This window comes from Oryctolagus cuniculus, chromosome 12 (assembly GCF_051225735.1).
Source record: "Oryctolagus cuniculus isolate XC-2025 breed Fujian yellow rabbit chromosome 12, ASM5122573v1, whole genome shotgun sequence".
Taxonomy (NCBI): Eukaryota; Metazoa; Chordata; class Mammalia; order Lagomorpha; family Leporidae; genus Oryctolagus; species Oryctolagus cuniculus.
The window spans coordinates 36,783,687-36,808,726 of record NC_142878.1 but is presented as its reverse complement, the minus strand read 5'-3'; the positions used below and the strand labels follow the sequence as shown (position 1 = coordinate 36,808,726).

The 25,040-nt window shown below is 39.8% G+C and overlaps 1 long non-coding RNA gene across 1 annotated transcript in view; it reads right to left on the bottom strand.

Moving 5' to 3' along the window:
* LOC100345707 (uncharacterized) overlaps window positions 1–11,652 on the bottom strand; it is a 226,934-nt gene extending 215,282 nt beyond the window's left edge. The window contains exons 1-3 of the long non-coding RNA XR_016217375.1: window positions 11,300–11,652; window positions 10,105–10,285; window positions 6,069–6,156 (exon numbers count right to left, since the gene is read on the bottom strand). This is a non-coding gene — a long non-coding RNA (uncharacterized LOC100345707). The remainder of the gene's footprint in view (window positions 1–6,068; window positions 6,157–10,104; window positions 10,286–11,299) is intronic.
* Between the last annotated feature and the right edge of the window lie 13,388 nt (window positions 11,653–25,040).

Genomic DNA, 25,040 nt, shown 5'->3' with positions numbered 1-25,040 from the left:
ATCAGGGAAATACAAATTAAACACACACACACACACACACACACAATAAGGGAGCCGGAGCAGCGGAATACTAGGTTAAGCCTCCACCTGCAGCGCCAGCATCCCATATGGGCACCAGTTCATGTCCCAGCTGCTCCTCTGCCAATCCAGCTCTCTGCTTATGGCCTGGGAAAGCAGTAGAAGATGGCCCAAATTCTTGTGCCTCTGCACCCATGTGGGAGGCCCAGAAGAAGCTCTTGGTTCCTTGCTTCAGATCTGCACAGCTCTGGCTGCTGCAGCCATTTGGGGAGTGAACCAGCAGATGGAAGATCTCTCTCTCTCTCTCTCTCTGTGTGTGTCTCCTCTCTGTAACTCTAAGTTTCAAATAGATAAATAAACAAATGCTTTTAAAAAAATCACAATGAGGTTTCACCTCACCCCAGTTAGAATGGCTATCATCCAAAAATGAAAAAACAACAAATGCTGGCAAAGATGTGAGGAAAAATGTACCCTAATACACTGTTGGTGGAAATGTAAACTAGCACAACCATGTAGAAGACAGGATGGGTATTCCTCAGAAATCTAAAAATAGATATACCATAAGACCCAGCCATCACACTCCTGGAAATTTACCCAAACAAAATGAAACCAGCATATAAGCGTTATCTGTACCCCATGTTTATTGCAGCTCAATTCACAATAACTAAGATATGGAATCAACCCAAATATCCATCAACTGATGATTAGATAAGGAAATTATGGAAAATATACACTATGGAATACTACTCAGTGGTAAAAAAAAAATAAAATAAAATCCTGTCTTTTGCAACAAATGGATGTAACTGGAAACCGTTATATGTAGTGAAATAAGCCAGTCCCAAAAAGACAAATATCATAAGTTTTCCCTGACTTGTGGCAACTAATATACATAGCACAAATAGATGTATATGAGTGCAACTGACATTCTGAGATTTGATTATTGTTAACAGTTCTTGTCTATATTATTGAGGAACAGTGTTCTTTTTCTGCTATTTATTAAATTCTTTACTTAGTGGAGAGTTAAGCTTGTGATTATAAAATAAACTGAAACTATGTCATTGTAAAAATTAAAAGAAAAATAAAAAAGGAAGATGGAATGGAAAGAGGGTGGGATCATGGGCAGAACAAGGGGTAAAGTGGAAAATTCCACTGTGCTCCTAAATGTGTATATATGAAATACACAAAATTTGTTCATACTACCTAACTAAAAAAAATTTAAAGACGCAAGACTATACAAAGACACAGGTGAGACCAATAACTCATGGCCAAGGTCCAAGTAATCATATACTTAAAGTTCATTTTTTCTCTATTTCATGAAATGTGGGACTGTGGAATTACTATTTCACCAATGTCTGTGGATTTTCCTTTCTATAAATTTTCTACTGCAATCATGATAGGGTTATTCTCCAAATTTTTCTGGTTTTGTTGTTGTTGTTATTGTTATTGTAAGAAAACTAAAAATGAAGTAGGATCTTATTCCCTCTACGCATTAATCACCAACAAATTCCTTATTACTTTAATGACTGTTCACTGGAGGAAAATTTTAATGTGCTTTCATGTTTTCTGATTTAGAGAAAGAATCAGACTTTAATGTGAATGCATTTTTAACATTTTTCCATGCTTTAGGGAAGCTGCTTTCAGAAGGAAAATGTAATGAATGTTTTTAATCATGCTAAGATGATTTGCCCAGAATCTGTGGTTTAATTCAACTTTTCAAGGACAACAAAATAGAGAAGACCAAACATACTAATCAGCCAGGGCCCCTCCCTTCTCAGCTTGGCTACCTCTTGGTTAAAAATGTTTGAAAGATAAAACTCCTTTAAAGCAACAGAAAAAATTCAGTCTGCTTGATTAATTCACAACCTCTTTTTCCCCCATGTAGATCTATATGAGTCATTGCTTCTGTCCTGGGAATTACTGACCCCATTCCTCCAAACTGGTTCTCATCCTCAAAACACACCTTACCATACCCCACAGAAACATGCCCTTCCCCTTTTGCTTAGCTCATTCTCATGTGCCACCTCAGGTTTTCAATAAATTCTTAACATCACTGCTAAAGATTTGTCCCATTTTTCTATGCAGGCCTTTAACTTCAAGGTAAACAACTGCTCCTCATAAGCTTGTCCTCAGATGTAAACAGAACAGAAATCAAGGAAAAATCCCTGTCGCATTTTTCTTTTTGTTAGTTTGAATCATACTCTCAGAGATTTCATCTAAATGTCTCCCTGAGGATATTCCAACTGCCTCACAATCTCTGTATCACCTCACTGCTTTCTATCACAAGCTTTCAAGCCCCAGTGATATGCCAATAATGCCTTCTTCTTTTCAGACCAGAAGATAGCAGGTATCAACGGCAGACAGATTTGGACAGTATAATAAGGAAAGCAATAAAGCTTTCTGTATGTAGGGGCTGGCAGGTTAAGCCACCACCTATGATGCCGGCATCTCATATGGGCACTGGTTCATTTCCCAGTTGCTCTTCTTCTGATCCAGCTCCCTGAAAATGTGCCTGGGAAAGCACAGGAACATGGTCCAAGTGCTTGGGCTCCTGCACCTATGAGGGAGACCCAAATGGAGTTCCTTGCTCCTGGCTTCAGCCTGGCCCAGCTCTGAATATTATAGCCATTTGAGGAGTGAACCAGCAATGGAAGATCCAGCTCTCTCTCTCTCTTGCTTGCTCGCTCTCACTCTCTCTCTAGCTCTGCCTTTCAGATAAATAATCAATTTTTTAAAAGAATTTATAAATGTTGACTGATTGTTGAGAAGGAAAATATAGATGCAGAAAATAAACTGAGAGCAGGGTATGCTCCCACCAAATAAGATATCTTGGGGCCGGCACCATGGTTCACTTGGTTAATCTTCCGCCTGCGGCTGCGGCATCCCATATGGGCGCTGGGTTCTAGTCCCATTTGCTCCTCTTCTAGTCCAGCTCTCTACTGTGGCCCGGGAGGGCAGTGGAGGATGGCCCAAGTGCTTGGGCTCCTGCACCTGCATGAGAGAACTGAAGAAGCACCTGACTCTTGGCTTCGGATCAGTGCAGTGCCAGCCGTAGGGGCCATTTGGGGGGTGAACCAACAGAAGGAAGACCTTTCTCTCTGTCTCTCTCTCACTGTCTAACTCTGCCTGTGGAAAAAAAAGAAAATATCTCTATAACACATCAACTGATACCATAACCTCAGAGAAGTTAATGGAAAAATGACTTATTTCATGTTCTATCATTAAACAGACTTAAAAATATATATGAACAATATTGCAATAGCATACTCACAAGTTTAAAACTCATAAACCAGACAGTCTAAAAATATCTTTGGGGGCCAGTGCTGTGGCATAGCAGGTGGAGCCGCCGGCAATGTTGGCATCCCATATGAGTGCCAGTTTGAGTCCTGACTGCTCCACTTCAGATCTAGCTCTCTGCTATGTCTTGGGAAAGCAGTGGAAGATGGTCCAAGTCCTTGGGCCCCTGCACCCAAATGGGAGACCTGGAAGAAGCTCCAGGCTCCCGGCTTCAGACTAGCCCAGCTCTGGCTGTTGAGGCCATTTAGGGAGTGAACCAGCAAATGGAAGAAGACCTTTCTCTCTCTCTGCCTCTGCCTTTGTAACTCTACCTTTCAAATAAATAAATAAATGTTTAAAAAATGCTCTTTGGATTGCCTATTTTGTCATTGTATCTGTTAACTTCCTCTCTCAAAAAATGCCCCTAAGGATGCAGGACAGTAGACTTTATTGTCAGGCCTTCAAAATTCTTCCCTAAAAAGTGTGATTAAGAATGAAAAATACTGCTATCCAAACTAATTAGACTTATGGCCTAATTGAGTTCTATGATGTGAAGCTGTTCTGAGTTGGTTTTATTGGAAACACAAATTCTATTATATTCTAAATTCAATTGCACAATTCCATGGCAAAGAACTGGATAATCCATATAGTTCTTCAATTTTCTTGCTAAGATTCAAAGTTTTGCTTATTTCCAGTTATGAAATATGAATTATTTCAGTGAATCAACCTCTAATTTCAAGGAGATTTGAGGAACAACTCTTTAATTAGTCTTTATCATGCTTGCTTAAACCTTGCCAGCCATCTCCTGAAAGTAAATTAAAGCAAGAGGAGAAAGAATGTGAATGACCTGCCATACACGGCTGGCTACTTGACAGATAAGTCTTCCTAAGACCCATCATTCTGAAGAATGACATAATTTTATTTCTAAGCACTAAGTGTGCTCAGAAAAAGTTATAAGACAGCACAGTGAGAAGTCAGGGTAGTAACTGTGTGTGTGTGTGTGTGTGTGTGTACACAGACCAGGTAAATATTTACATCTGACAAGTAATGAATATTCATTTTTATTATGCATTTCTAATAGTTTTCCTGCCTTAAAAACTATTTCTTTACCCAAGCAAATGCTCAATATCCTTATAATCTTTGTTGCCACTTCAGAACACATTAACTTTTAATGCCATTATGTACTTTGAAATTATTGTAAGTCTGCAGCCACAACTCCAATACCCATCCTGAAAACCAAGCCTCATCATTTCCAGGGAGCACCGTTTTAAAGCTACTTTATATTTTCTTTCGCCACCAGAACACATTAGGGACAGAAAAAGACATAAAGTGAACACACTGACAAAGACTTCTATGATTCATGAAAAAAGTACCTGCCATTATGTGCTCCCAGACACAGTACAAAGTACTTTATATGGATTTCTCTGATTTAATCATTAAAACTCTCAAGGAATGTTCTGTATTATCTCCATTTGATCAATAAGGAAATGGAGGCTTAGAGTGGTAAATTTAACTTGCCAAAGCCACATAGTTACAGACTGGCTTACAGTTTAAATTTGGACTTGTCAGGACAAGTCATTCAATCCCTATCACATGTATGTCCCTTCTATATGAAGAAATAAACCCACCTGCAAATTAGCATGTGATGCCTGCTATGACAGAGACAGTAAGATATCTATGATGACTACTACCAGCCTTCCGTAGCATTATGTTCAGGTTGGTAAACAGCCATTCATTTTCCAATCCTTCTTATGTCTCATTTAGTCAATAATATAAACAGATTGGTAGCAAAGAAATATGGGCAAAACCAATGCTGGCACTTTCAGGCCTTCCCATAAAAATCTCCCAAAATATTCTCCACGCTCTCCACTTCTTGCCAGATAACACACAGTTAAATTTGAATTTTAAAAAACCAACAACTAGGGGCCTGTGCTGTGGCACTGTAGGTTAATGTCCTGGCCTGAAGTGCCAGCATCCCATATGCTGGTTCAAGTCCTGGTTCGAGTCCCAGCTGCTCCACTTTCCATCTAGCTCTCTGCTATGGCCTGGGAAAGCAGTAGAAGATGGCCCAAGTCCTTGGGCCCCTGCACCCACATGGGAGCCCCGGAAGAAGCTCCTGGCTCCTGGCTTCAGATAGGCACAGTTCCAGCCACTGTGGCCAATTGGGGAGTGAACCATCGGATGGAAGACTTCTCTCTCTCTCTCTCTCCCTCTCTCTCTCTCTGCCACTCCTCTCTCTGTGTAATTCTGACTTTCAAATAAAATAAATAAATCTTAAAGAAAAAAAACAACAACTAAGGTTTTCATGTAAGTACATTCTATGCAATATTTGGGAAATACTTATCAAGGGCACTGAAATTTGAGTTGCCAGATAGCAAAGAAAAGGCATGAAAAATATAGATGCCCCAAATATTGCATGGAACATACTTGCGATACAGTTGTCATCTATCTGATATTCAAATTTAAATGTGCAGGCAATATTTTCAGTTACTAAATCTGGAAACCCAAATATCACCACCTTCAGTCATCCTGAAGGAAGCCACATGCTGACAGTGTCAGAGCCACCACCAACATGGGCCTAATGACTGCAACCAAGGGGATCACCCCCTTTGAGATTACATGCAAGAAAAATACAATTCTATAATGTTGAGCCACTAAGGTTTGAGAGCTAATACAATACAAACAATGCAAGGATGATGCCTAATACTGATGCAAGTGCCAAGAGCCTATCATTCAGTTCTTAAGGGGAGGAAGTATGGAAAGTAAAAATCACTTACAGGGGTCTGAAGCCATACCAGCACATCTTGGATTCAAATCTCCGTCCTAGCTTTGTAGCTTTAACTTCTCCAGCCTTAGTTTCTTCAACTACAAAATAATGAAGTCAATGCTTTCTTGAGAATCCATCATAAAAATTTAAAAAGCTATTATGTGCGAAAAACAAGAAAAATACTAGGTACATAATAAATACTAATATACTATTACTGGTTTATATCATTAAAAAGTATAGGCTAATTTTAAAATTTTAATAATTGAGCTGCAAAATGAATTTTATGCATTTTTATGAAAATTCATTTTATTCTTGACAAGTCTATAAGAATAATTTTTATTCAAGGGTACTTGGAAAAGTAGAATTAAAAGATATATTTTTGAAGAGGGTTAGTGTTAGGTCTAATAGTTAAGATGTCACATTCAATATTAGACTGCCTAATATTTGATTCTAAGCTCTAGATCCAAATTCCAGCTTCCTGCCAATGCATACTCTGTGATGCAGTATTGGTAGCTCAAGTAGTTGGGTCTCTGTAACCTGTGTAAGAGACCCAGATGGAGTTCCTGCCCCCTGGCTTTGGCCTGGCCCAGCCCTGGCTATTGTAGTCATTTGGGGTATGAACCAGCAGATGGAAGATCTTCCTCTCTCTCACCACTCTGCCTTTCAAATAAACTAAATAATATTTTTTAAAAGTCCTGGGAGTCTATAGCACAGTAGGGTAACTATAGATAATGTTAATACATTTTATCTATTTCTATTTCAAAAAGCACTAGAAGATAGAACTTTGATTGTTTTTACCATAAAGAAATGTTAAATGTTTGAAAAGATGGTAGATTTACCCTAATTGGACATTAGACAATGTAATTTTGTACTGAAACATCACATGGTACCATATAAAATTTTTACATGTTTGTTAAAATTTATTTTAACCTCTGAAAATATCAAAAAAATTCAGATAAGTGTATTTTGTGTGCAAAAAAAATTAAATTCAGGGCAGGCACTGTGCTGCCCACATGCCATATCGGAATGCTGGTTTGAGTCCTGCTTCCTCCACTTCTGATCCAGCTTACTGTTAAAGTACCTGGGAGGGCAGTGCATGACAGCTTAGCTACTTAGGCCCCTGCCACCCAAGTAGGAGAACCAAATGGAGTTCCAGACTCCTGGCTTTGGCCTGACCAAGCCCCAGTTGTTGCAGATATTTGGGGAGTAAAGAAACAGAAGATTCTCTCCCATACACACACACACACACACACACACACACTTACCCCACCCTCCTTGCTACTCTGCCTTTCAAATAAATAAATTTTTAAAAAATTTCCAAAATCCATGCATACTTTTTTCATAATATGTATTTTCCGTGAACTGTTTGATGTATCTTTGTAGTTAGTTACTTTTTACCTCACTGTCTTTCAACTCTGTAGTTAAGTTTACTAATTTATAAGCTGAGCTCTATATTTTCCCTGAGTTTTCCAGTTGAACTAGCATTACTAGGTTAGATTCTAGGGATTCAACAGACACTCTGGACTAAGTATGTAATCTCTCCTTCCTCCTTATTACTGAGTGTATCTCAAATTGATTGGATCACCAGGTAAAAATTCAAAAGTCTCTTTCATTTGAAATCACATAACCATCAAATTGTCCTATTACCACTAAAATTCAGGATGTTCAACAGCATAAAGCCAAAGACTGAGACTCAGCATTCCAATATGTAGGCTTCCCATGCATTCAGAAACTAAAGCACAAAATGTTGGCCCTCTCATTTAAACAACTTGCTATATAACAGGAAAACTGAAATCTAATTTGAAATCTGTTTACAAATGGTATTTACTGAAACATTTTAATAAAATGTTTTAAGTCCAAGGTAATCAAAATTAAGTTGTATATTCAGATATCTGTCCTTATAGTTCTTCTCAAAGAGAAACTTGAAATGAAAGTGTACCCTAGGGGCTGGCGCAATGGCGCACTATGTTAATCCTCCACCTGCAGTGCTGGCATCCCATATGAACACCGGTTCTAGTCCCAGTAGCTCCTCTTCCAGTCCCGCTCTCTGCTGTGGCCTGGGAGGGCAATAGAGGATGACCCAAGTCATTGGTCCCTGCACCCACGTGGGAGACCAGGAGCAGGCACCTGGCTCCTGACTTCAGATAGGCGAAGCTCTGGCCATTGGGCCATTGCAGCCATTTGGGGAGTGAACCAACGGATGCAAGACCTTTCTCTCTGTCTCTCTCTCTCACTGTCTGTAACTCTACCTGTCAAATAAATAAATAAAAATCTTTTTAAAAAAAGTGCACCCTAATCACTTATTGATGCAGAATAAATTGTGCCAATTCCTAACCTTAGTTTAAAAACAACAAAAATTGGCAGTTTAAGAAAGAGACTCAACATGATGTGTGCAAACTTCATTAAGTTGTAGGGAAAGCTCTGAGCATTGTACATAAATATGTTCTTCTTGGATTCCAAAGGGATTTTGGGAACTTGCATAGGTCATCCATAAGGTCTCTGTCATTGAAAGCATTGTCAGGTATTTTCTTAAATCAAAAAAGTGATCAACATTTTCCACTTTAAAGTAACAGTCTGAGAGTGATTCAAAGTGAGCACAGTACGATCCAAGTGAGTACGGGTTCCAGTACTACATACCCAAAAAACACACCCATAACCCAATTCCCCACATGTCAGAGCACAGCCAGCTGCCAGAGTGCATGTGATCACTAAACAGGTGTAGAAAGCCTTTATTTTGAGTCATTCACTGCTTAATTTACATCCATAATGGAATATTGGTTAAATTCAGGAAGCTTAAGGAACATTGATGTCAATTTTAAAAGGAGCATAAAAGTGATAATTCTTTTTCAATTTCACCTCAAGATAATATTTTGCAGAATTCTAAATTGCACTTATCTGATTAAAACTCTTATCCTGGGGTCGGTGCTGTGGCGTAGCCAGTAAAGCCATCGCCTGCAGTACCATCATCTGATATGGGTGCCAGTTCAAGTCCCAGCTGCTCCACTTCCAATCCAGCTCTCTGCTATGACCTGGAAAAGCAGTGGAAGATGGTCCAAGTACTTGGGCCCCTGCACCCATGTGGGAGACCTGGGTGAAGCTCCAGAATCCTAGCTTCAGATCAGCCCAGCTCCAGCCATTGCAGATAGTGGATGGAAGTCTGTCTGTCTGTCTGTCTGTCTCTCTCTCACATAAACAAATAAAAACAGAAATAAAACATTCATTGGTAGGATAGATCATAGGTATGTTTTAATGGAGAGATGCCAGAGTGTGTATGTGACGGGGGTGTTGTGGCAGTTGAGAGGGAATGTTAGATGGACAGCAGTGGGCAGGTGAAGTAAAACTTCAGAGCAGAAATATTGGAGACGAGGTGGGGTATTTATAGAGGCAATAACTTTGTGGTTGTGTTTGCAAAGTGGAATCCTGGCCAATGATTTTTAAGAGTAGAGAAAAATTAATGAGAGTCCAAGGTATGCCTTCAGAGTAAGGTGCTAAGGTGCCATGGAGGTGAATTCATTGTCTAAAGAGTGGCAAGAAAATTGTATGTGAGGGAGTTGGAAAGACTGCTCACATAAATATTTAAAACATCCAGTTTAAGAGGAGTTAGTGTAATAGAGGAATATGGTAATCCAGAGGTGAGAGTTCCTAATAAATTCTGGAGATTAAACAGAATACATAAAGATGAATTTTGGAATTTAAATAACAAGACTTCAAATCCAAGTTCTTCCACTAGTTCATCTTGCACAAAAGTATTTACTTCCTTAGCCTCCTTTTCCTTATCTGTCAAATGTTATAATCTCATAGGAGTTTTGTGGGAATTACAGAAACGTACAACCTCGTTTGGCATACCTGTCTTTCTTCCCCTACATTTCTGCTTGCACACTTGAGCTCATTTCTTTTTCTAATATCCCAACAAATGTACTCAGTAGCTATCAACAGCCTCCTGCTAACATTCTCTTTTCCAATCTCTCCCTCCAAAGTCATAAGCTTATTACACACATGCCTGCCTTCCGGATTACAGTAGGCACCGATTTTACCAAATGTCTTACCCTGATACTGGATAGGTCTTCACTTGCCAGCCTCCAGTCTGTTTTCTCACTGCCAATCTTAGATGTTTTTAGAGCAGCACACCACTTGAGTGTCAAATACTACCACAATCAGGATTTTTAATACCGCTGTGAGCATTAAGTGTTCTGGATACAGCTGAAAGTGCTGGAGGAGAGGGCAGCCCTGGAAAGATGAACCAGGAGGGAGTGAAGGAAAAGGAAACCTGAAAACCTGAGACATGCAGAGGGGACACAACAGGCTTACATCCTGGACAGGGAACAAGGTATCAGGAATGTAATTAGCTGACCTGCTCCTGCTGGAGTCTGGAGACAAACCAACTCCTTGGGTGCCGAAACTGAGTGGAGTTCTAGGTGTTACTGGTTTGCTGACTAAGCTGTTTCATTTAACAGGGTTCTGGTTTCATTCCCTCCCTAGGTCCCTCAGTTTTGAACCAGTGAAGTCAAAAGTACTACAGACAGCACTTCTGAGCCCTGCGCAACTTGTGATACCTTAATCCTTTTGATGAGGGCACAAGATTTACAAAATGCAAGGTGAAACTGACTTCTATCAGATAAAACCTGGGGTTGAGCTTTAGCAGAAACAACTTCACTGCTAGAAAGGAAACTAAAAATCTATTCCAGAATCTATGCCTTTTAACAAAGTTCCCCAATTCTACCATATTGTAAAAATTGATTCCTAAGTTTCCAAAAATACTAGTAAGACATGTCGGTGTCATCACTATCATAAAAGTACCTGCATACCTCCACCTCCACCCATTGTTTTCATGGTCATCACCATCACCCTTCTCTTCTGTCCTGTCTTCTCATTAAATACCATCTGTGGTGGCCCAAGTGGTTGGGCCCTGCACCCACATGGGAGACCAGGCGGAAGCACCTGGCTCCTGGCTTTGGATCGGCACAGCGCACCGGCCGTATCAGCCATTTGGGGGGATGACCAACGGAAGGAAGACCTTTCTCTCTGTCTCTCTCTCTCACTAACTCTGCCTGTCAAAAAAAAATATATATATACCATCTGTGGGACACTGTGCTAGGTAATGACTTTGCCTGAGCACATGGATACTCGCAGGCAGAACCTTTTTTTTAGCTCTAAGGGTATGCTGGTGTTCCACCAGGCTGCTCCAGAGAGACAGGAACAATAGATATCCTGAGAAAGGATTTATTAGGGAAAATGACTCACTCAGTTGTAAAGGCTGAGAAGTCCCCTGATGGGCCACCTCAAAGCTGAAGAATGGGAGCTGTTAGCATGCTCAGTCCAAGTCAAAACGCCTCAGAACCAGACAAATCAATGGTGTAACTCTACGTCTAATGCCAAAGGCCCAAGAGCCCAAGGAGCAATTAGTCAAGTCTCAGGATCCAAAGGCCAAAGAACCCGGAATTCTGATGTGCAGGAGCAGAAGGGTGCCCCAACCCTAACGAAAGAGCACAGATGCCCCCATCCTGTGCCTCTCTGGACCCAAGCTGACGGTTTGGGCCCACCCACTCCATCCACCAACTCAAACACCAGTATCCTTCAGAAACCACCTCACAGACACACCTGGGGCAACTCAATAATTCTATTCACTTAAATGCCAAACCACCTGGGTCTCCCTAGTAGCAGAAGAGGGACAGGCCCAGTGCCCGTCAAGAACTGGAGATAACTAATGCCTTACCAGCTATCTAGGTGTTCTTTAATCTAGCCAAGTTGACATCACAGGAATGTTGGTACATAATCTTTAAAAAAAAAAATGCCTTGTGCATTCATGAAACGTTGGCAACAAATTCAGCCCACCTCATCCCACTGCTGACCCTGTGGGTTTTATTGGGTCAGAAAATATTTCTTCCCAGCTGAATTAGTTTCAGAGGTCACAGCCTCATTATTAAACTGAGCATTCTCTATGCCCCCAAAGACGAAGGAAGAAAGGGAGGGAAGAAGGAAAGGAGCTAGGGCAGGAAAGGAAATATACCTGTGTCCATGGAAATCAGAAAATTGATTTGTTCACAATTTATGCATTAAAAGGCCCACAATTTACCAGACCTCTAAATTCCTCAGAACCCCTAAATATATTGCCTTTTTAGAATAATAAATATTAAATATTTTCCCACATATTCTTTTCTGTTTCTCTTTTGGAATTTTACTGGAGACCCAGTTTTGCATATGCTGTAAAAACAATCACCCACCTGCAACAATTTCTATGCCTGATTAGTCTTCCAGTTGCTATTTCTCAGCAGTTTTTGGCTATGTCATGTTATTCAAAGATATGCTACTGGGTGTTTACAGAGATGGAGTTAAGTCCTAGAGTTTGTAGCTATGCTCTGTGAATAGAGTATTATGGTTGTTAAAACTTTTAGAAAGAAAGTGCTCTCCAGTTGCTTTTCTTTTCCTGAATTAGTTAGCTTTTCTAAAGATGTTTAATCTCAGGAGTTCATCTGCAAAGTATGCAATATTAGTCCCCACAGTGCTGTTACATTGAATATCTTATGTCATAATTTTATTGTTCAGAGCAGTTGCAAGATTTTGAAGATAAAGTAGGTGTAGTGTGATTTTTCTTAATGATAAGAACCAAAGAGTAAAATATTTGCCTGAGAGGGAATTAAAATACAATATATGAACCAGCAAGACAGCATCAGATAAATGCATCACATCGTTTTAATTATATAAATAATAAAAAGGTAATGCCTGTTTATGACACCTTCCATGCCAGAGGTAATTCTAAATGCATTCTATCATCTCATTTAATCCTCAGAATAACCTAGCGAAATGAGTGTTGCCATGGATAAGGAAATGGAAGCCCAGACTACTTAAACCTGTACCCTGTGTCAGAGCCAGTGCCTGGCAGAATCAAGATCTGAAAGCAACCTGCCTTTGTTGAAAGTATACCACCTCCCGGTTTCCAATAGTTGCAGTAAAAGGCATCTGGGCTGAAAACTCCAGGGATAATGAAGATGTGGAACAGGCCTCATATACTACTGGCAGGTGTGTCAATTGGTATAACTTTCCAAGGGAAATTTGGCAGTCTGTACCAAATCCTTACAATTTGCCCTACAGAAATTAAACCAGTATTGAAACATGTGTGTTCAATAAGATCAATTAAGACAATGTAAATAGGGGCTGGCGCTGTGGCACAGCAGGTTAACACCCTGGTCTGTAGTGCCAGCATCCCATATGGACGCCAGTTCGAGACCTAGCTGCTCCACTTCCGATCCAGCTCTCTGCTATGGCCTGGGAAAGCAGTAGAAGATGTCGGCCCCTGCACCAACATCGGAGACCCAGAGGAAGGTCCTGGCGCCTGGCTTCAGTTCAGCGCAGCTCCAGCCTTTGTGGACAATTGGGGAGTGAACCAGCAGATAGAAGACCTCTCTCTCTCTCTCAGTGCCTCTCCTCTCTCTGTGTAACTCTGACTTTCAAATAAATAAATAAATCTTTTTTAAAAAAGACAATGTAAATAATAGCAAAAAATTAAAGTTACCTATGGTTCAATATTGAAAATTTGATAAATAAATGGTGGCTAGTGTTAGTCATTATAAGTTATGACTTACATGTATAAGTACATAAAAGTTATAGGCAGTTTAGTGAAAATGCTTGTATAAAACGGAATCAAAAATTATATTATTTATGAAAATATGCATACATTTATATATATTCATCCACAATAATTTTTTAAAGCTCAGAAGTACAGAAACCAAAAAGAAATCAAAAACATATCTCTAATGGTTATATTAACAATTGTTTTTGGGGCCGGGGCCGTGGCACACTAGGTTAATCCCATATTAACCTAGCACCGGCATCCCATATGAATGCCGAGTTCTAGTCCTGGTTGCTCCTCTTCCAGTCCAGCTCTCTGCTGTGGCCTGGGAAGGCAGTGGAAGATGGCCCAAGTGCTTGAGCCCCTGCACCCGCGTGGGAGACCCAGAAGAAGCACCTGGCTTCTGGCTTCGGATTGGCGTTGCTCCAGCTGTTGCAGTCATTTGGGGAGTGAACCAGGACCTTTCTCTCTGTCTCTCTCTCACTGTCTGTAACTCTACCTGTCAAATAAATAAATAAAATCTTAAAATATTGTTTTGCCATTATAGTTACTTGTGTTTTTTTTAACTTTCCACATTAAACAGGTATTTATTTCCTTGGGAGGGAGAGACAAAGAACTCTCATGTACTGGTTAAGTCCCCAAGAACCTGGAACACCAGGGCTGGGCAAGGCTAAAGGAGACGGGAACTCAAGCCAGATTTCCCACATGGTTGGTTGAGCTACTGGAGCCTGCTGCCTCCCAGGACACACATTAGCAGGAAGTTAAAACTGGGGAGAAGAGCTAGGATTTGAAGCCAGCAGCTCCAGTATGAGATGTGGGCATCCCAAACAGCATCTAAATCTGTACCACTGCACCAAACATGTTTTATTTTTATTAAAGAAATAATAAAAGTTTACTTTCTATTTTTAATGATAGATTAAAAATAAATAATGACTAATAAGATGCATGCTCTTCTATCTTGAAACAAGAAAAAGAAGAATCCGGAAACACTCAAGATAATGTGATCCCATATTTTTTTTTAACTTTCATTTAATGAATATAAATTTCCAAAGTACAGCTTATGGATTACAATGGCTTCCCCCCTATAAAGTCCCTCCCACCCGCAACCCTCCCCTTTCCCACTCCCTCTCCCCTTCCATTCACATCAAGATTCATTTTCGATTCTCTTTATATACAGAAGATCAGTTTAGCATACATTAAGTGAAGATTTCAACAGTTTGCTCCCACACAGAAACATAAAGTGAAAAATAATAGATGATTTTTTTAAAATGATGATGAACTCAGATGATCCCATATTTTTAAAAATCTGTACTGTTTATATTAATGTTATATGAGAATATACTTATAAGAATATACAATAAATTCAGCATTATCACTGAGTAGTAAATTAAGAATGAATTTTATTTTTCCTCATTTTGTATATCTGCATTTTTATTATGTGCTGCTTCTCTCATTAAAATACGTTATTTAAAGGGTCTATTATTAGTAATATTTCTCAATGAGTTGTATGAAAAATAAAGTCTAACAACTGCATAACCACAACAAATATATATACTGGCATTCAAAATTATTTAAACAAATAAAAATTGTTAATTCTCCCCACACCTTCAGAGAACTGTCCACTGTGGTGCCCAGGGAAGATTAAAACTACAGCACTTAACACACTTTGAAAATCTGAGGATCCCAGAAAGCAACACTGAAATGTTCTTAGAACAGCATACACAAGAAAGCCAATAATTTGTTTCTGCCAGTTTTTTTAAAAGGCAAATAGGAAACATTATAACTTACATTATAACTTTCTTATTACATGAAAGCAATTCATTCAATAGCCTTAATATTTACTAAATTCAGCAAACTTGAGATTTATGTTATGGAACCATAAAAATTAATCATTCAATCAAATATGTAAAAATTACATATTGTACATTTGTGTAATAATAATGCCATGTCTCACATGTGAAAAAGCTTACCAAAATAGAGAGGCACAGCATGTTAAGATATTAACCCTAATTGAATCCCAGGACAACTAGTTATGTTCTTTCTTTCCAATACCCTCCCATTAAATTGAAGAGCAGAAGGCAGGCACAAGAAAAAGAGCTAAATGCAAGCTGAACAAAGCGTGTAAAATGGGAAAAAATTGGCTGTCAGGAATAATAAAAGCTACACTGTTGTTTAATGTTAAATAGCAAAACAGAGACACTATAAGAAAACCAATAGTTTTGACAACTTTAGGGAAATTGCTTTTTAAAAGATAATCATGCACAATCAAAAATATTTACCAATAGTAATTAAAAATTCAGAGTTGCTCAAATCTTATTGTATTCTAATAAGATATATAGCAAATCTATTTACCTCAAGAATAAGAAATAAAATAGCAAACAATTATTAAGTATTGAAAATGCAAGTGGAAAAAGACAATTCTAAGAGAAACTGCCACAAAAAACCCATAGTGATTCCTAATTTTATCCAAGCTCTAATGTGTGATCAATACTCTTCCCAACCATTTCATTAAGAGGAAAAGGGCTACAGATGTCCAGATGCTAAAAGCTTCGCTTACCTAAGATTAATGTGCATGCTTAACCGAAAACAGACCATCTCCAAAATAATGAGTAAGAGGAACCAACAAAGGCTAAAGTGGGCAAAGTTTGTTGCCACATAAGCAAAGAAGAGAAATCCTTTATAAAAGTCTTTGTGTTGGGTGGATTCAAGGCAGAAGCTTCTCCCTCCAATCCCTCCCCCCCCCCAAAAAAAAAGGAAGCAGCAGCAGCAGGGTTATGGCATTACACAAATCCAGGGATACGACTCCTATAAAGGACAATGGTGCCTCTGTCTCCAAATAATAACATGATACCACACAACTTAAAGAACTGATAAAGCAGATCTACTGATAGAAAATACATGCAGTCACTGGGAACACTTAATTTTAATATCGTTAATTACAAAAGAATGTAATTTCTACTGACAAGTCTAAATATCTCAATAAAAATCACTGCTTTAAAACATAAGATTCATTGTATGGAAATGTGCACTGTGTTCTTTTCATATATATGAATTAACGGCCTGCTTCATTAGCTAGCTTTAGCACAGAGGCTAACACTGCTAAGAAGCAATCACAGTGTCAGTATAGACAATGGGTCAATTCTATGCTATAGGATCCTTCAAGAGAATAAGGCTGAAGGACACCAAGCCCCACCAAAGTCTCTCTCCTAAATATGTACCATTAGAGTGATTCTGTGGTATTAAATTATGGTACCTCTTAGATGCCCACACTAAATGCACTAATGAAACACCTGAGAAATTTTACAGTTGAGATTGCCTTCAGCTGCAAGTAACAGAAGGCAATGTCACCTGAGGAGTCAATTATTTCATGCCTCGAGCCGAGCCTTGCAGGAAGCGCTACAGAGCTGGTATGTCCCTGAGAACCCAAGTCCTTCCATATTTTTTTCCTTTTTTGATGTCTGACTTTCTTCCTCAAGGTCACAGAATGACCACTATATGCACTCTGTGCTTTTTAAAAACTGAATAACACCAAGTAGCTTGGTAACTATAGAAACCAGTCTTTACATAGCCCCCTCCCCCATTCTTCCCAGAGTAACTTATGCATATGATAACTGCCTGTGTTAATTTTCATTTGCAGACTTTGGATATAATTTCCCTCTAGGCCAGCAATGGCAACCTGCCAAAAGTCACATGGCTCGGAGACAACAAAGCTGCATTTAAACTCAGATTATCTGAAACAAACAGGAGTTTGAGACTCAGATGTTCATAGTCCCTTTCTTAGATGGACTGTGGCAATAGGCTGGGACGTTAGTGACCATCAGCTACTCTCTCAGAGGCCAAGAATACTTTCAGTCAACCTGGAAAATAGAGGACAATAAGACAAATTTAACACAGTCCTCTGGGTTATATTAGTCCATATATCATCATTTTCAAGGTCCAAGAATCCCAAGCTACAGCACTTTAAATGACTTTCTTAAAGATTTCTTTCTTTCTTTCTTTGAAAGGCATAGTTACAGCCAGAGAGAGGGAGAGATATAGAGATCTTCTATCTGCTGGTTCACTCCCCAAAATGGCTGTCAAGACCAGGGCTGGGCCAGGCCAAAGCCAAGAGCCAGGAGCTTCTTCCGGGTCTCCCACGTGGATGCAGTAGCCCAAGGTACTTGGACCATCTTCCAATGCTTTCCCAGACACATTAGCAGGAAGCTGGATGGGAACTAGAGTAGCCAGGACTGGAACCTGCACTCATGTAGGATACTGGCATTGCAGGCAGAAGTTTCTCATGTTACACAACAATATCAACCCTAAATGATTATTTTAATGTTAGTTGCTAAAACTTTTATATGAACTAACATACCTTCCCAGAGATTAAATATGAGCAAATACAAATCACTATCACCAACTTAGGATAAACTGCATCCCAGCAGGTATCTTGGCACAGCAATTGAGACACATTCCCAGTTCAAGGTGCCTGGGTTCAAGTCTCAGATCTGCTCCCACTTCAAGCTTCTTGCTAATGCAGCACCCTGGAAGGGAGCAGATTATTATTTGAGTCCCTGCCACCATATAGGAGACTCAGATCAAGTTCCAGCTCCTGCCTTTGGCCTGGCCCAGGTCCAGCTGTTCTGGGCATTTGGAGAGTGGACCACTGGATGAAAAATCAATCAATCAATATCTCTATCTCTATCTCTCTGCCTTTCATGTAGATGAAAAATAAGTCAATAAACATTAAAGAACTTATTAAATATATGGTTTTATAAATTAACCCGGAAGTTTTAAATACAGTTAAATCTTCATTTACAACCGCTAGATAAATGGGTCAGCTCACTAATTAGAGAGCTAGCACAATTTACACTCAGCATTTCTAATGGAATCTTTCCTCCTTTTTTTTTCTGTTAGTATTTTTTCCCACAAGATATACACAGAGCGCCATATCCTCTGGATGTAAATAACTGCTCGTTTTGCAGTAATGAAAGGTGGGAAGGTCACTAGGGTCACAACCACACAAAGAAGATTCTCTGTCATTCCACATTCTCACATTGTGTGGCAGGTTCTGACAAGGACAGTGTGTGGGCTTGTAAGCGATATTCCTGGAACCACTGAGCTTTACAAACGTCAAACCATCCAGCAAAACGACTGTGAGCTAAACTGTTAGCTATCATATTCTGTTATTTAAATTTTCAAATAACAGCTGCCACCTTCTAAGCTCATTTCTCCCCAAAGTGTATAGGTAATAGTGGTTACAAACTAAAACCTTGCTTTGTTCCAATCCCACATAGAGACCATACTGCCACATCAGATATAAATCCATATGAAAAGTGAAAAAGAACATGCCTGGAAGACATCACATCATTCAGCAGGCACTTATGTTATGCCAGCTGGTAACACAACCTGGTAAAAGATGCTTGGAAGGATACCAGAAAATAATCGCAAATACTGAAACAGTGCTTACTCTGCTTCTGGCACTTTTCTACACATGCACACATACACAAAAGTAGTCTTCAAAAAGTTCATGAAAAAACCATGCATGGTTTTCAAAAAAAACTTCACACCAAAATAAATTTACCTTTTACTTCCATTTTCCAAAAACTTTTTGAAGGACCCTTGTAATACTACACACTCTTCTCTGTATGGATCAATTTTCACAACAATCATGCAGGAAAGGCACTACTGTTTTCATTCCCACTTTATCAAAAATGAAGCTGAGCCAGAGAGAGGTGAAATGACTTGTCTAAAGTGACACAGTTTCTACAGCCAGGATCTTTCCCAGGTCACTTGGCTCCAGAGTCTACTCTTAATCACAGCCCACTCTTAAACACTGCTATTCTGCCTGGGCACAACCAGACAAGTCTGCTATTCAATTGGCTGAACTACTCATGGCATAATATGGCTTCACCTACAGCGTACATAAAAGAGAAATTCCTGGGGCCAGCACTGTGGCATAGTAGCTTAAACATCCACCCACAGTGCCAGCATCCCATATGGACACCAGTTCAAATCCTGGCTGCTCCACTTCCGATCCAGCATCGCTGCTGATGTCCTGGGAAAGCAATATAAGATAGCCCAAGTGCTTGGGACCCTGCATCCATGTAGAAGACCCAGAAGAAGCTCCTGGCTCCTGGCTTTGGATCGGCCCAGCTCCAGCCATTGCGGCCATTTGGGGAGTAAACCAGTAAATGGAAGACCTTTCTCTCTCTCTCTCTTTCTCTCTCTCTCTCTCTTTATCTCTGTAACTCTGCCTCTCAAGTAAATACATAAATCTTAGAGAGAGAGAGAAATTCCTTTGTTGTATTATCATTCCCTAGGCATGTGTCCTAGCTCCAGTAGAATACTTAAGAGTCCAAATGCCTTCAGGGCAATTACAGATTTTATTCAAATGTTATATTCCTTTTAAGACAGCACTTTTTTTGTTGGAATATTTAGCACAAGTACCAAGAGCACATGGTATATATTAGCACAAAGAACTCCCATAGAGTGATGTAACATACTCCAGATCTCGAAAGTGGCAGGTGTTACAGAATAGGAAATTTTCAATGGGATCAGCCTTTGGTATAGATGAAGTATGCCAAGCACCATTCTGACCAACACACACACAGCTCTGGGAGCAATGTTGCAATGATATCAAATCTCAGTGCTGTGTCCAGAGATCTCACAGAGTTAAACATGGGAAACTATACACATTTTGTGCAAAAGCAGTAATCTCTGTTTCTTCCTAAAAACCCAAAATGTAAGAGAAAAGCAATAAGCACTCAGTGGACCCCAAACCCAAAGGAACCTGTTAAAGGAAATGATAATTTTAAAAATGTTAAATTTTGGAAACCAAGATACAGATGTGACTGAACAAGAAATTTGCAGGAGCCTACCATCATGGTGCAACAGGTTAAGCTGCCACCTGCCATGCTGGCATCCCGTATCAGAGAACTGGTTCAAGTCCCAGCTTTTCTGCTTCTGCCCCAGCTCCCTGCTAGTGTGCCTGAGAAAGGGTATAGAGTTAATCTTATGTGTAGAAAGTTCATTGAAAATAGATCTTAGTAAAAAATAAAAATGCGACTAGGAGAGGGAGGAGGATGAAGGGTGGGAGTCAGGTGAGAGGCCAGATAGGATGGGAAGAATCATCATATTCCTGAATTTGAATTTATGAAATGCAGGAAGTATGTATACCTTAAATAAAAATTTTTCTGGGAAAAAATATAGAAAGTTCTATTATAAGATAAAAGTTAGAAAATATGCTGCTTTACTTCTTTAATTTTTTTTAACATAGCAAGAAAATGGCCTGGACTAGATTGATTTTATGCTGTCGGTTCTGGGAAGACCTCTGCGGTTTTCATCATTATCCATTAATATTAGTTGTTGATAAGCTTCACTAAGTGATTTTTAAGGTTGTAAGAAGCAGTTGGGGCTTTGGGAGTCCTCAGCAGTGCTGTGCGTCTACCAGGACTGGCAACAGTTCAGGAAAGGGGCGGCCAAGTCTCTGACCTTTTCTTAAGCAGTCAGAGAGGAGCAACGCAGGGGAAAGGCAGGAGCCAAGAAGCTTTTCATTTTCCCCATGGATGAGATCAGCTTAACTCAGGGAATAAACTTTCACATTATGCTGCAAGCTTGAAAAACAATTTTAAAACAAAAGGAGGACAACTCTAGCTGTTCCTCACAACAGTCTTGCAGCTCAAGCATTTTCCCTTCCTCCACAGAGATAACAAATGGATGGACGGCAGGCGCACCGGCCACCACTTCCTGTGTTGAGCACCCTCTTCCTCCATCTTAGTGGAAGCTTCCTTCCCTTTTAGCAGTCGAGCAGAAACATCTTCCCTGAACTCCACCTCCTTCTCCTAGCAACCACTGGGTGGAGGCTGTCACTGTTTCACATCCTTCAGAATCAAGAACAGCGCAGTGAGGGGCACCAGAGGTTAAGAAGTCACTTAAGAAGCCCACGTCCTACACGGGAATGCCTAGGTTTGACTGACAGCTCAGGCTCCTGATCCCAGATTCCTACTACTGTGGACTTGGAGGGCAGTGGGCACAGCTTAATTGATTGGTTCCTGGCATCTATATGGCAGACCTGGTTTGAATTCCCAGCTCTCAGCTTTGTCGAGGGCTGCAAGCATTTAGAGACATTCTCTCTTTCTCTCCCCCATCCAAAAATATATAATTTTTAAATGATGCAAGAAACTCCTAATTCCATAACGCACCTTCTAGACCATTACTCCTCCACCTTTGCATAAAAGTCATTTCTCCAATGAGGCTCATGTTACCTGGAGAATTTCCCTCACTTTCTGTGACTGTCATCTACCTACTGCCAAGTCACAACCACCAAAGTGAAGACTTTGGTGTAAGGATCACTACTTTCACTCTAACTGCAGGAAGAATGATGCAGAAAAGAAGGGTGAAAACCAAAGTTAACTTCTACTTAGCCACTTAGCCTGTGGCTCACATGCAATTATCATCTTAAATGCCTTTGAGAACTATCTGTGACTTAAGAATGCTGTCACCTTTTGGGTACAGGTACCAATTTGTTAATGACTGATTAGTACAATACTAAAATATCTGATTTTAATTATATAACATTAATATAAATTATAGAAATTCAAGTTTTTAATATCCAGCAATTCTTGAAAAAATTAGATATTTTTCAATATAATCAGTAACTTTGGCATAATATACAATTGGGTTCAAGCTATAATATACTTATTTCAATACCATGGAGGTGCCTGGGTAGGGAGTACAAGGGAGAGATAAGCTGACAGTAACCAGAGAACAACAAGAAACAATGAGACTTCAAAGGCTGCCTCCCAACAAAGGCATCCCTTCCCTGCCCTTCAAGTACTCTCTGGGACTCTACACACTTAGACTATACTTGACTACCAACAACCTAAAATATCATCCTCCACAGCCATTGTTTATAATCAAGTTCCATTTTTGCTTTTAGTAAGTGTTCTAGTGATCATGTTGCTTATAATTTTGAAAACATAATCTTCAACTCTTATCTCAAATTTTTAAAATAATTTAATTTGTTAAGTCAACAACAGGAGTCACTGTGCACTTACTCCTCATGTAGGATCTCTGTCCTTAATGTGCTGTACATTGTGATTTAATGCTATAACTAGTACTCAAACAGTATTTTTCACTTTGTGTTTCTATGTGGGTGCAAACTGTTGAAATCTTTACTTAATGTATGCTAAACTGATCTTCTGTATATAAAGAGAATTGAAAATGAATCTTGATGTGAATGGAAGGGGAGAGGGAGCGGGAAAGGGGAGGGTTGCGGGTGGGAGGGAAGTTATGGGGGGGGAGCCATTGTAATCCATAAGCTGTACTTTGGAAATTTATATTCATTAAACAAAAGTTAAAAAATAATAATTTCCTACTCAAAAAAATCAAACTCTCTGCATAGTATGAAAATATCATATTTGTTATATGCTCACAGATAGACATTAATATGACACTTCCTGCCTATGGAGAACTCTTTCTTCGTAATCCCAATGTATTCATATCTGATCCTAGGTCAAGTGACTTGGTAGAAATCAACCATATTCCTTTTCTAGGGCTGGACTCTGATTAGTCTTCAATTAATATGACAATGCAATGTCCTTCATCAGTAACTGGTTCAGAAACCCAGGCATAACCCAATCAGCATGAAGCAATGCTTCCCCATGCTGTTGATCCAGAGGGAACACAAGATTTAAGTTGGACTGAATCAAGTTTTTCCCTGATTGAGAGATTTCTCCCTCTGAGACTGGATGTGAACAAGGAAGCAAGTGACACACCTGCTGCTAAGATCCATATGGCTATTCCAAGGGAAGTCATCTGAAGATCAGCCAACACATGTAGGAGGGAAGACTTTAAGATAACAGGGCAGCTGAGCAAGAGCTTGATCACACTGTGTCTGGAGACACTCTACTTTGGAATTAAAGTTTCTCTCACTCGTAGTTCCAAGCTCCTGATTTGCACAATGTATATGCTACAGATGTTTTAAGACTAAAGATAGCTATATATTTAAAGAAAATATTTCAAAGCTATCTACCAAAATGAACAGCATTTAACCTCTAGTGAATGACACTGTGATTGATGGTAGGGGAGCTAATATTGGCCAAAAAAAGGGAGGGGTTATGTTTCACATTATAAATTGCACTCTTTATTCTCATATTTAGTATATACAGCTTTTTAATTAAAATGTTTCTAAGTACGGTAGAGTGAATAAATTAACTAACTGATCCTCCAAGAATATTTCTTTTTTTGTTTTTAGACAGAGAGAGAGAGAGAGAGAGAGAGAGAGAGAGAGAGAAAGGTCTTCCTTCCATTGGTTTACCCCCCAAATGGCCACTCCAATCTGAAGCCAGGAGCCAGGTGCTTCTTCCTGGTCTCCCATGCGGGTGCAGTGTCCAAGCACTTGGGCCATCCTCCACTGCCTTCCCGGCCCACAGCAGAGAGCTGGACTGGAAGAGGGGCAACTGGGACTAGAACCTGGCACCCATATGGGATGCCGGCGCTGCAGGCGGAGGATTAACCAAGTGAGCCACGGCGCCGGCCCCTCCAAGAATATTTCAACAACCTAAGATTATGACTTTCTTCTTTACTGTTATTCTGAGCAGCTTGACATCAATTATAACACAAAAGGCCATCATATACAAGGCTCATGGGGTCAAGCCATATGGGCCAGAAAAATTTTAATGTCTTCTTTAAGCTTTCTCTCATGGCCACAACCTCTTGGAGTTTAACTAAAAGCCATCCCAGAAGTAACTTATGACATAACAGCAGATAATCAGAAAACAATTAAAATAAGAACTGTGTCATCCAAATATTGAAAACATAGAGACTTCTAAGCCAATGGATGGCTGAATTTCTTAGTTATATCATACTAACTCCTTCCTGGATTATTCCTCATCCAATTGTCTAATATGGTATAGATGCAGCCCACATTTTTATACTAGCTGGCCACTGGCCAGGGATGGTTTTTTACAGTAGCATTCTGAATGGCACTAAAAGACATTAAAATATTTACAACTGGGGCTGGCGCTGTGGTGTAGTAGGTTAAAACTCCGCCTGTGGTGCCGACATCCCATATTGGCGCTGGTTCTAGTCCCGGCTGCTCCTCTTCCAATCCAGCTCTCTGCTAAGGCCTGGGAAAGCAGTAGAAGATGGCCCCAGTCCTTGGGCCCCTGTACCCTCATGGGAGACCAGGAAGAAGCTCCTGGCTCCTGGCTTTGGATCGGCGTCGTTCCGGCCGTTGCGGCCATTTGGGGAGTGAACCAATGGAAGGAAGACCTTTCTCTCTGTCTCTCCCTTTCACTGTCTGTAACTCTACCTCTCAAATAAATAAATAAAATCTTTAAAAATATATTTATAGCTATATTATCAAAGAAAGTTATATTAGTACTGAAAGCTGAAAGAATCTCTTAGCTGTTACTCAGAAATTTGTGATTA